Source organism: Monodelphis domestica, chromosome 1 (genome assembly GCF_027887165.1).
Source record: "Monodelphis domestica isolate mMonDom1 chromosome 1, mMonDom1.pri, whole genome shotgun sequence".
Classification (NCBI taxonomy): Eukaryota; Metazoa; Chordata; class Mammalia; order Didelphimorphia; family Didelphidae; genus Monodelphis; species Monodelphis domestica.
Window position 1 is genome coordinate 273942193 of NC_077227.1, and position 9605 is coordinate 273951797.

Consider the following 9605-nt stretch of genomic DNA (forward strand, 5'->3'; position numbering starts at 1 on the left):
ATTAAGCTATGAACTTTCTACTCTGAAGATAATCCATTTCTATTCTCAGAATTATTAAAAAAAAGATAGTTATCAATGACTACAAAATTGTGGAGAGTAAAAAAATATCTACAAAGAAATAAAAAATGGCAGTAGCTTGCACTTGCATAACACTTTATGACTTAAAGACATTTTGTATATCTTATCACTTATTGTTGAAAGACCTTGCCTTTTTCTACAGACTAGTTATTGTTTAGTCATATCTCCATGACCCCATTTGGTATTTTCTTGGCAAAGATAGTGGAGTATAATTTGCTATTTCCTTCTCCAGTGGATTACAGATGTTAAGTGACTTGCCTAGAGTTGTACAACTGGCAAGTGTCTGAAGCCAGATTTAAATTCAGGTTTTCCTGACTTGAGTCCAACCACTTTATCCACTGTTCCATCTAGCTGCCCACAAATCTAGTTATTAACATTTAATTTTGATCCTATTCCTTTGATTGTGTTTTTACATTATTTGTCAAGGTTTGAGATTGCCTCTGAATTTTCTAATGATAGATTATTTTAAAATCATCCCAATGCAAAACATAAATAAAATGAGGAGAAATTGTGTGTAAATTTAGAATTAATGGGAAAAAAACTAAATAAATGTTAAAATAGTGGTTCACTTTGCCAAAGTTTTGTAATTCTCATACAATTTCTCTTTTAGGTGTACTATTTTCTTAAGTCCTATTCCTTCTTCCAGAGCTAGATTTTCATTAAAAAATAAAAGTCAAAACTATGTACAGACTACACGTAGAAAGCTGTCACCTTCACTTACTTTCTTCCTTGTCCCATACACACAAAAACAAGGAGTTGCTTCATTGCCTATATAACTGTACCATTTAAATCCTACTTGATTCTAGTTCCTCTCACAGCTTTCTGTTTTTCTTCAGATCCCCCTCCCCCCACCTTCATCCTTTTCATCCATATCACCCAAACCTCACTAAACTTCTAAAACTCTGGCCTTTATATTCTTGATAAAAAAGGAAATCATTGAGATAATTTTGTTTAAAACTATCTTTCATAAGTTACTATTGTGTTTTAAAGACATATCTCCTTGTCACAAGGCTTCACATAAGGAGATCTAAAAATTCTCATTCCTTAAAAAAAAACAAAAAACCTTACCTTCTGTCTTAGAATCAGTACTAAGTAGAATCTCCAAAGGCAGAAGAGAGATAAGGACAAGGTGATTGAGGTTAAGTGACTTGCCTATTGTCAATCAGCTGAACCTAAGTCTTCTTGATTTCTGGCCTATGGCTCTATTCACTGTACTTCCTAGCTGCCCACTATATTCTCTTAATGATCATCCACAAATGACCCAACTCATTTTACTGAACAACTCTTGGAGTTTTACATATTTTGTGGGTACCAGTACCATACTAAGGTTATTTGTTACATTTTTCCTTTATTCTTGCCACATCCTCCATACATTTCCTTATGCTACTTTTTGTTTAAAAAACAAATTTTGAAATGCATTGGTTTCCTTTTTTACTTAATGAACACAGCATGACAAGACAATCTCTCTTTTTTTGAAAGAAACTCTTGCCTTCCATCTTAGAATCAATACTGTTCCAAGGCAGAAATGCCTAGGCAACTGGGGTGAAGTGACTTGCCCAGGGTCACACAACCAGGAAGTGCCTGAGGTCACATTTGAACCCAAGTCCTCCTGTCTCTAGACCTGACTCTCATCCACAGAGCCACCTAGTAGTTCCCTGAATTCTTTCTTTAGTAATTAAGAACTTTTAGTGTCTTGGAGTCAGCAATGGAAACAAAGAATCATAGAATTTTGGAGCTAGAAGGAATCTTAGAAATAATTTGTCAACCCTATCATCAGACTTCAGTAATCACTGCAAAGTGTCATGTGATACTACATTTTTTTTTTATCCGAGGTGACTTGGAATCATCTTTCAAAATTTCAGCCTCCTACACAAAAATCCATTGCAGCTTGCTCTTATCACTCAAATCCAAACTCCTCTAACTGGCTTTCAAGGCTCTTTACAATCTAGTCCCTCCCTGTCCAAATTTATTTCCTACCATTATCTAACAAGTATTTTTTACTTCAACCAGGCTGGTATAGATCATAGAAAATAGAATAATGTCATTAAAGGGACCTTAAATTTATCTAGTTAAATCCTTGTATTCTACAGAAACTTTGATTTTGATGTGCAACAATTTTTCCCAAAACCACATTGTTAATAAGTATTAGAGGACCAGAAGTGTATCTCCTGATTTTTTGTCCAATGTACTTTATACCCTATACCCATCATGCTCAGTGCCTTTGCTCTGGCAACTCTCTCACACACTCCTTTTTCATGAAATATACAGTCTTTTCTGGCTATATCTTACCCATTTTTCAAGAATCAGGTCAAGTTTCTGGGGGAAAGCCCCCCATAAAATATTCTCTTACTGCTTCAGCAAGCCTTAATCTCTCTCTTCTTTGAATGCCTATTGTGAATAAAGTGCTAAACTGTTAACTAAATTGTCATCTGTTTTCATGAATTATTTTTCTCTTTCTCCAACTAAATTTTAAGTTCCTTAAGGTCAGAGAGTCTTATTTGTTTGTTTTATAACCTCCATTTTGGTGCAGCACAGTGCTAGAAACAAAGTAGCTTTAGAATAAAAGCTGAGCTAATGATAGATGTGTACATAATGTGTTAAATTTTTTTTAATATTAAATATTTTGGGTCCCTGTATTGGTGCCTTTAGTTCTAGTAAGGAGAGGCTGTAATACAGGCAGCATGTCATGGAGAAACTTAGAAAGTGGCTCATTTAATTCCAGTTTATGATATATAAGAAAAGCATTCATACCTTCAATACACCTAATGGAAACTCATAGTCTGCTACGTTAGACATCTGTACCAAAGCATTTCTAACATGTAGGGGTATTGGTATTTTTAATTTATTCTATTATATCTTGCCTCCTTTATTAGCATGAAAGAATGCCAGCTGTCCTCCTGTCTTCCATATCAAGTTTCTCATTTTAACAGTTCTGATTAAGTCCAGACCATAACGGTAAGCCATGCTACTTATTGCTTGGCTTCCTAGGAGCAGGTATCTTGTACTGACTTGGATGCTAACCCAATCAGGAATGTCAGTAGATCCCAATGGGCCAGTGATTCAGAGTTCCTGCCAGACCTTCACAGATATTTTAATGTGCTCAGGGCATATAGTGTCTATGTGGTACATCACCCTGGCTGGTATTCCCTTCATTTCCATTCCCTTTCCCTCCCACCTTCATTTCATGATCCTTATGAACCATAACTATGGGTTGGGTTTTATAGGAATGATTGTTTTTAGTAATAGTAAATGTTAGGAATAGGGACTGAATCTGTGGTTTCATTGTCATGGAGAATTCCTGATGAGAAAACTTTCCATGTCAAAACTAGTTGGTCCCTTCTCTGGGCAACTTATAGGCTTGTAGAATTTCCGAGAACACTGAGAGTTTAAATGACATGTCCAAGGGTATATAGCTAGACCATATTAGAGGTAGAGGGCTTGAACCTAGATCTTCTTGGCTCTGAGACCAGCTCTTCTTATCCATTATGCCATGATTCCTCAACCATTACCTGTTTGCTGCTTCATCAAGCATCTCTTGAATTCTTAGTCAAAATTTCCTACCTACAAAATATTCCATTGACCTCCTTATAGGTACTTGTCCTTAATTCTAGACTTTTGTCTTTTAGTTCATCAAGAATTAGTTAGAAAGTCAAGAACATTAAGGGAAAACATTATATTCATAGAAAATATTCTCAGATCTAAGCTCTTCATTTAGAACAAAACATTGTAATAGTTTCAGAAAATTTGTGTTTGTATTCACAATACAGTAAAGAAACACAAACTTTTAAATAATGTGAGATTCCTACCAAATAATAATGGTGCTGGCCTGGATGTTCTTTAGATCTTAGACCATCCATAGCATTTTAAGCAGCTAACTAGATTTCTCCTGTTTTGCACACAAAGAAGCATACTATTTATTCAGAGACAGGACAAAAAATGCTGGCAATTAAAAAATTTTATTTAGCCTATTCCATTGCTATCTAAACTAGACTTATGACAATTCACTGCCCAGGATTAGTCATATGATAAGAACAGCTTTGAATGTCTGCCAGAATGTACTAAGTTGTCCCTAAAAGGCAAAATGTCATCAAAATTATTGTGCCCAATGTGAGCAATTGATTCCCACCTACCATTTAAAATGCTGTTGTGCTACTGTTCCTAACTCTCAGCAACAGAGTGAGATGATTGGTAAGAAATAATCTTATATATTCTTAATTTGAGGAGGAGAAAAAAGCTATTATGATAATATAAAGTTAAGAGGCAAGGATATGTGATAGGCCATGTGATAGAGTTGAAAATGACTTTATTAGCAGATTCATGTCTAACCTATAGTTAATAATGGAAAAAATAATTTATCTTTGACATACCTTATGAATACTTTATTCTTCAAGGGAAGAAAATAATATTTTGTCTGGTAATTGCCAAAGGCAGAATTTGAAGCAGGGTCTTCCTGGTTCTGAGCCCAGTGCTCTATCCATTACTTCTCAATTCTATTTTTATAGTTATCATCTGTTGTTCTTGTTCTTTTTAATGAATATATTGATGAAAATGATCAAAAGTTTCTCTTTGGATAAACTCCAACTATGTATGTAATGCCTATATTTCCAGTCCTAGATAGGTAATATTTATAGAAATGGTTGAATTTTTTTGACTGGGTCTTGGATTTCAGATTCAGACTGTGATTTATACAAGAACCTCATACCGAGGTCAGAAGATGTGATACAAGGATATTCTCAAGGTCTCTCTGAAGAACTTTCATATCGATTGTGAGACGTGGGAGATGCTGGCACAGGAACATCCTTTATGACATGTTACATCAAAGAAGGTGCTGTGTTCTGTGAGCAAAGCAGAACTGCAATAGCTCAAAAGAAACACAAGATATATTAATTTAGAGATCTCCATCCCAAATATCCATACAGGCTATTTGTGCCTAACCTGTGAAAGAGCCTTCTGAGCTTGTATTGGTCTGATCAGCCACAGTCAAAAATACTGTATATTGACCCCTACATAGTGATGTCATTTTAGTCTTCTTCAAGTTCGAAGGACAACCAACCAACCAACCAACCAACCAACCAACCTCTATGTAAAGACTATAACATAAGAGGATCACTGTTACTAAAAGCTAAAATATCAACCATTACTTTAAATTAGAAAGTCTTTTTTATTCCTGGAGTCAATATTATTCCTAAAACTATTAAAATTTAGAGACCTGAGGCTCTTTTTGTAAGTGGACATTTATTTTTAGCTTATGAACAAAAGCAATTTCTGAAATGCTTTATTATTTGTTATTAATTAAAGTAAAACTTATAGTTTTATGGCATTCATTCAAATGCAGTAAAAATTTAATGTGGAATTCTGCTTTTCAAGTTATTGATTCAACAATCAAGTTATTCAAGGCTAAGAAATACCTACATGTATTTATACATATGTGTGTATATATATGTGTATTATATATGCCTAGAACATAATCTTTGTCCTCAGCAAGTTTAAAATCTAGATCAATATCTAAGGAAAACATTAATTCTATCTCTCTGCAGTCATTTGGAGTTGAGAAATCCAGCAATAATTTGACCATAGAAATTTCATAGCTCCAATTTTATTGTATTAATATGTCAATGAGAACATTCCCTATAGTAATTATAGGCAGCCAGCCTTTGGTGATTAAGTGAAATTGTGCCCACTGAAAGTATGGGATGAAACAAAATATTTGCATCACATAATGATGCTGGGATTCCCCAAATTGCCTGACTCTTATTTCATTTGCATACATAACCATATGGATGTGGGTACTGATTACCTGGATCAATGTAATTTACCCTGTGATTGTCACCATAAATACATACATATTTATGTGCATAGTCCTTAAAGGAACTTCTTTTTAAAATCCAACTATTTTATCTTCTTATAGAAAAATCATTATTATTATAAATAACACCTCCAAATGTCTTTCTGTGGTTCCTGAAGGGGTTTTTTAAGTGAAATATCATAATTTATATCAATCATAATAATTGCCTGATTATCTAAAGGAGTTAATGTTGATTCAGAAAAGTAAGCCAAGCCAATCATTATTGAACACTCTCTCTTTGTCTAAATATATATATACAAGATAGCATTATTTTGTAGTTAAATATACATTATGCTTGACTGAATAAAATAAATTTAAGCAAGTGTCATTATCTCATGTCAACACTGTTTTAAAGTTAGCATGAGCACATAGGAAAAAATTATAAGAAAAGACTTTCTTCCAAAAAACCTTGTCCAGTTTTTATTGATTTACAACAATTTCCTTCATTTTCTCTCTGGCAAACTATGACTTCACAAGTATCCATAATATAAATGCTAGGTATTCATAATGCAATGTTTGCTCTGTATACATCAGTCAAATTAATTTTTCTTAGAGGCTTGGAGACCTTTGAAATTCACTTCAGAACTACATTAATGTGTTCCAGTATAATCTAGAGGAGTTCTGACTGGTTTGGGATGAACTCAGAGTATGTGAGTCAATATATAAAACTTTTCATAGATAAAGACTAAAGGAAGAGTCAAGAATACTGTGTGTCATCTCATAGACATGTCTCTGGTCTTGTCCTCTATTGTATCTCATTTTCTAGAATCCTCTGCACCAAGTTAGAATCATTCTGAGACCGAGCTAGGATGGATTTACTTAAGTTATATAGTAACTCCAGAGAAACTTTGGAACATAGAGGCAATACAATAGTGCAAGTGGCAGAGACATATATTTTAATGGAATTATACTTCAAAGGCATACTGTTGTTCTGTTAGTTCATCATGCTAATATTGGTTAGTTTGAGCCAAAGTCTTTGAATGCTAATATTTACATAAGAGTTATTTCTAAAGATTCATTTAATGATGTTTAGTGACATTTGCTACAATTTCTTCTTGCATTTATTGTTATGTTACTCAATCCTGACTTTTTTTCATTTCTTATTGTCATGCAAAACACTTCCATGTTGGCCATTGTTGAGGAGCAAAGGAGCATAACCAAAATCCCAAAATAACACCAAAGATATACTGATGCAAAAGTTCTTACTCTGAAGGTGGGTAACATTCCCCATCATAAGTCTTTCAGGATTGTCCCAGATCATTGCTTTGCTGAAAGTAGCCAAGTTTTCACAGACAGTCGTCATCCAATATTGCTATTACTGTGTACAATGTTCTCCCAGTTTTGCTTATTTTGCTCTGCATCAGTTCCTCCTCCATCTTTCCAGCTTTTTCTGAAATCATCTTGCTTATCATTTCTTATAGTATAATAGTATTCTATCACTAATATGTACCGCAATTTGTTCAGCCATTCCCCAATTGATGGCCCATTCCCTCAATTTCCAATTCTTTGCTCCCACAAAAAGCTCTGCTCTAAGTATTTTTGTACAAGTAGGTCCTTTCCCCTTTTTATCATCTCTTTGGGATACAGACTCAGTAGTGGCATTACCATATCAAAGGGTATGCACAGTTTTATAGTCATTTGGGTATACCGGAGTTCCAAATTGCCCTCCAGGATGGTTGGATCAATTCTCAATTCTACCAATAATCCTGACTTTTTCAGAAGACTCATATAGCTCCTATATATATTTAATAAATGCAGTATGGATAGAGTCATCAAAAATCTCGATCTCAGAAAAATGGAAATTTCAGCCAATTCAAATGGTAATACAAAAATATGTGAGGAGTGTGAGTTGACTAGAGTGAGTTAACAACAATGACTTGCATTATAGAGCTATTTAAAAAAAACACAAATACCATCAAGAATATGTAAGGACTAAGGGGGCAGCTGGGTAGCTCAGTGGATTGAGAGCCAGGCCTAGAGGTGGGAGGTCCTAGGTTCAGATCTGGCCTCAGACGTTTTCCCAGCTGTGTGACCCTGGGCAATACACAGTATTGATTTCAAGATGGAAGGTAAGGGTTTAAAAAAAGATGTTTTTAATTAATTAATTAAATTAATTAATTTTTTATTTAATTAAATTAATTAATTTTTTTAATTTATTTAAAAAATAATATGTAAGGACTAGAAAAAAGCGTGAACTGATCTTTAAGCTAGTAGAAGGTATAACAGATATCTTACCTGTCTGAATTCTGCGCTAGTATGAATGGAATATTAAAGAAGGCCTTTGAGTGTATTGAGTAGATCCTCTATGCAAGATTTTTAAAAGAATGTGGACAAAAAAATCACACAGGTTGAGAAAGTTACATGTAGATTTTGATCTGCATTTTCATGGGCTTCATCCACAATGAGGAAATAAAGGATCCCTCAAAGTAATCAAAGTGATTTCCTGCAAATAGAAATCAAAGTAAACAATTCCGGTATTTTATTCTTCTTTAAGATTCTTAAACTGTGTCTACTCTGGCAAGCAGGGCATTTTGCTAAACATGATTCCAGAGGTACTCTGTTTGAATACTTTACTTTTTGCCCTGCTGATATTCAGCATATTAAAACCAGCTCCAGTCAGCAGAGAATTGACTGTTCAGTTTTCAGTATGAGCATTTGCATCCTGGAATTAACAAATGCTACAAATCAGGGCCTGATATATTGTTTATTGATTATTAGTCTTAAGAAAGTGATGGAGAAAAGGTTAATAATTGAACATAAAGTGTGAATGGCAGGAGAGTAATTTGTGAAATATTTACTTAAACACACCCCTTCATTGACCTTATTAACAACTATCATCCAACCAATCCTGAATCTATCTGATTTTATTATCTTCCAATCCATCTCTCCATCTTCTCTTTAAGAATAAATACTATTAAAAATTTTTTTTGTTAAAATCTAGGTAAATTATAAGCACAATGTTGCCTTCATCTACTAGGTTAATAATCCTGTCAAAAAAAGAAATGAAGCTAATAATCACTTTTCCGATGCTTACCAAACATCTCTTTAATCATCTATTCTAGAATTTTTCCAGGAATTGAAATCAGGTTTGCCAGCCAGGACTTTGTGGATTCTTTTTTCTTTCCCTTTTTTGAAAATTAGAACAAAATAAGTAATTTTCCAATCTTTTAATACCTCTCTAATTTTCCATGATCTTTCAGATGTCCTTGACAGGAGCTTGGCAATCACGTCTGACCCAAAGATTTCAACCATGTGCATAAGGTCACGTATTTACATCAAGAACAAGTATATAACCTCATTACTCATTTTAATAACCACATGCTATTAGTCATTTTTGTTCTCATTTCTGATGTTAAAGTCAGTTCTCTTTTGCAATGAAAACAGAAACATAGTAAAAAGTGAATAATTCTGCATTCTTTGTTGTCAGTTATTGTCATTCTTTCTTCCACAAATGTCCCATTTCTTCTTTGACCTTCCTTTTTCTCTATAACAAAAAGAAAACCATAACATTTTGTTGTTCCTAGCTTTCTTTGATCATTATGAGGTTTAGTATTCTTGACACTGTTTAAACAGGACTTTGCTGTACTCTTACAATCCTCTCCTGATACAGGGTCTTGCTTCCATCTTTCTTATAATTCCAGTGAAATCTAATTTGGTTGGGGAATTTGCTTCTCATTAGAAA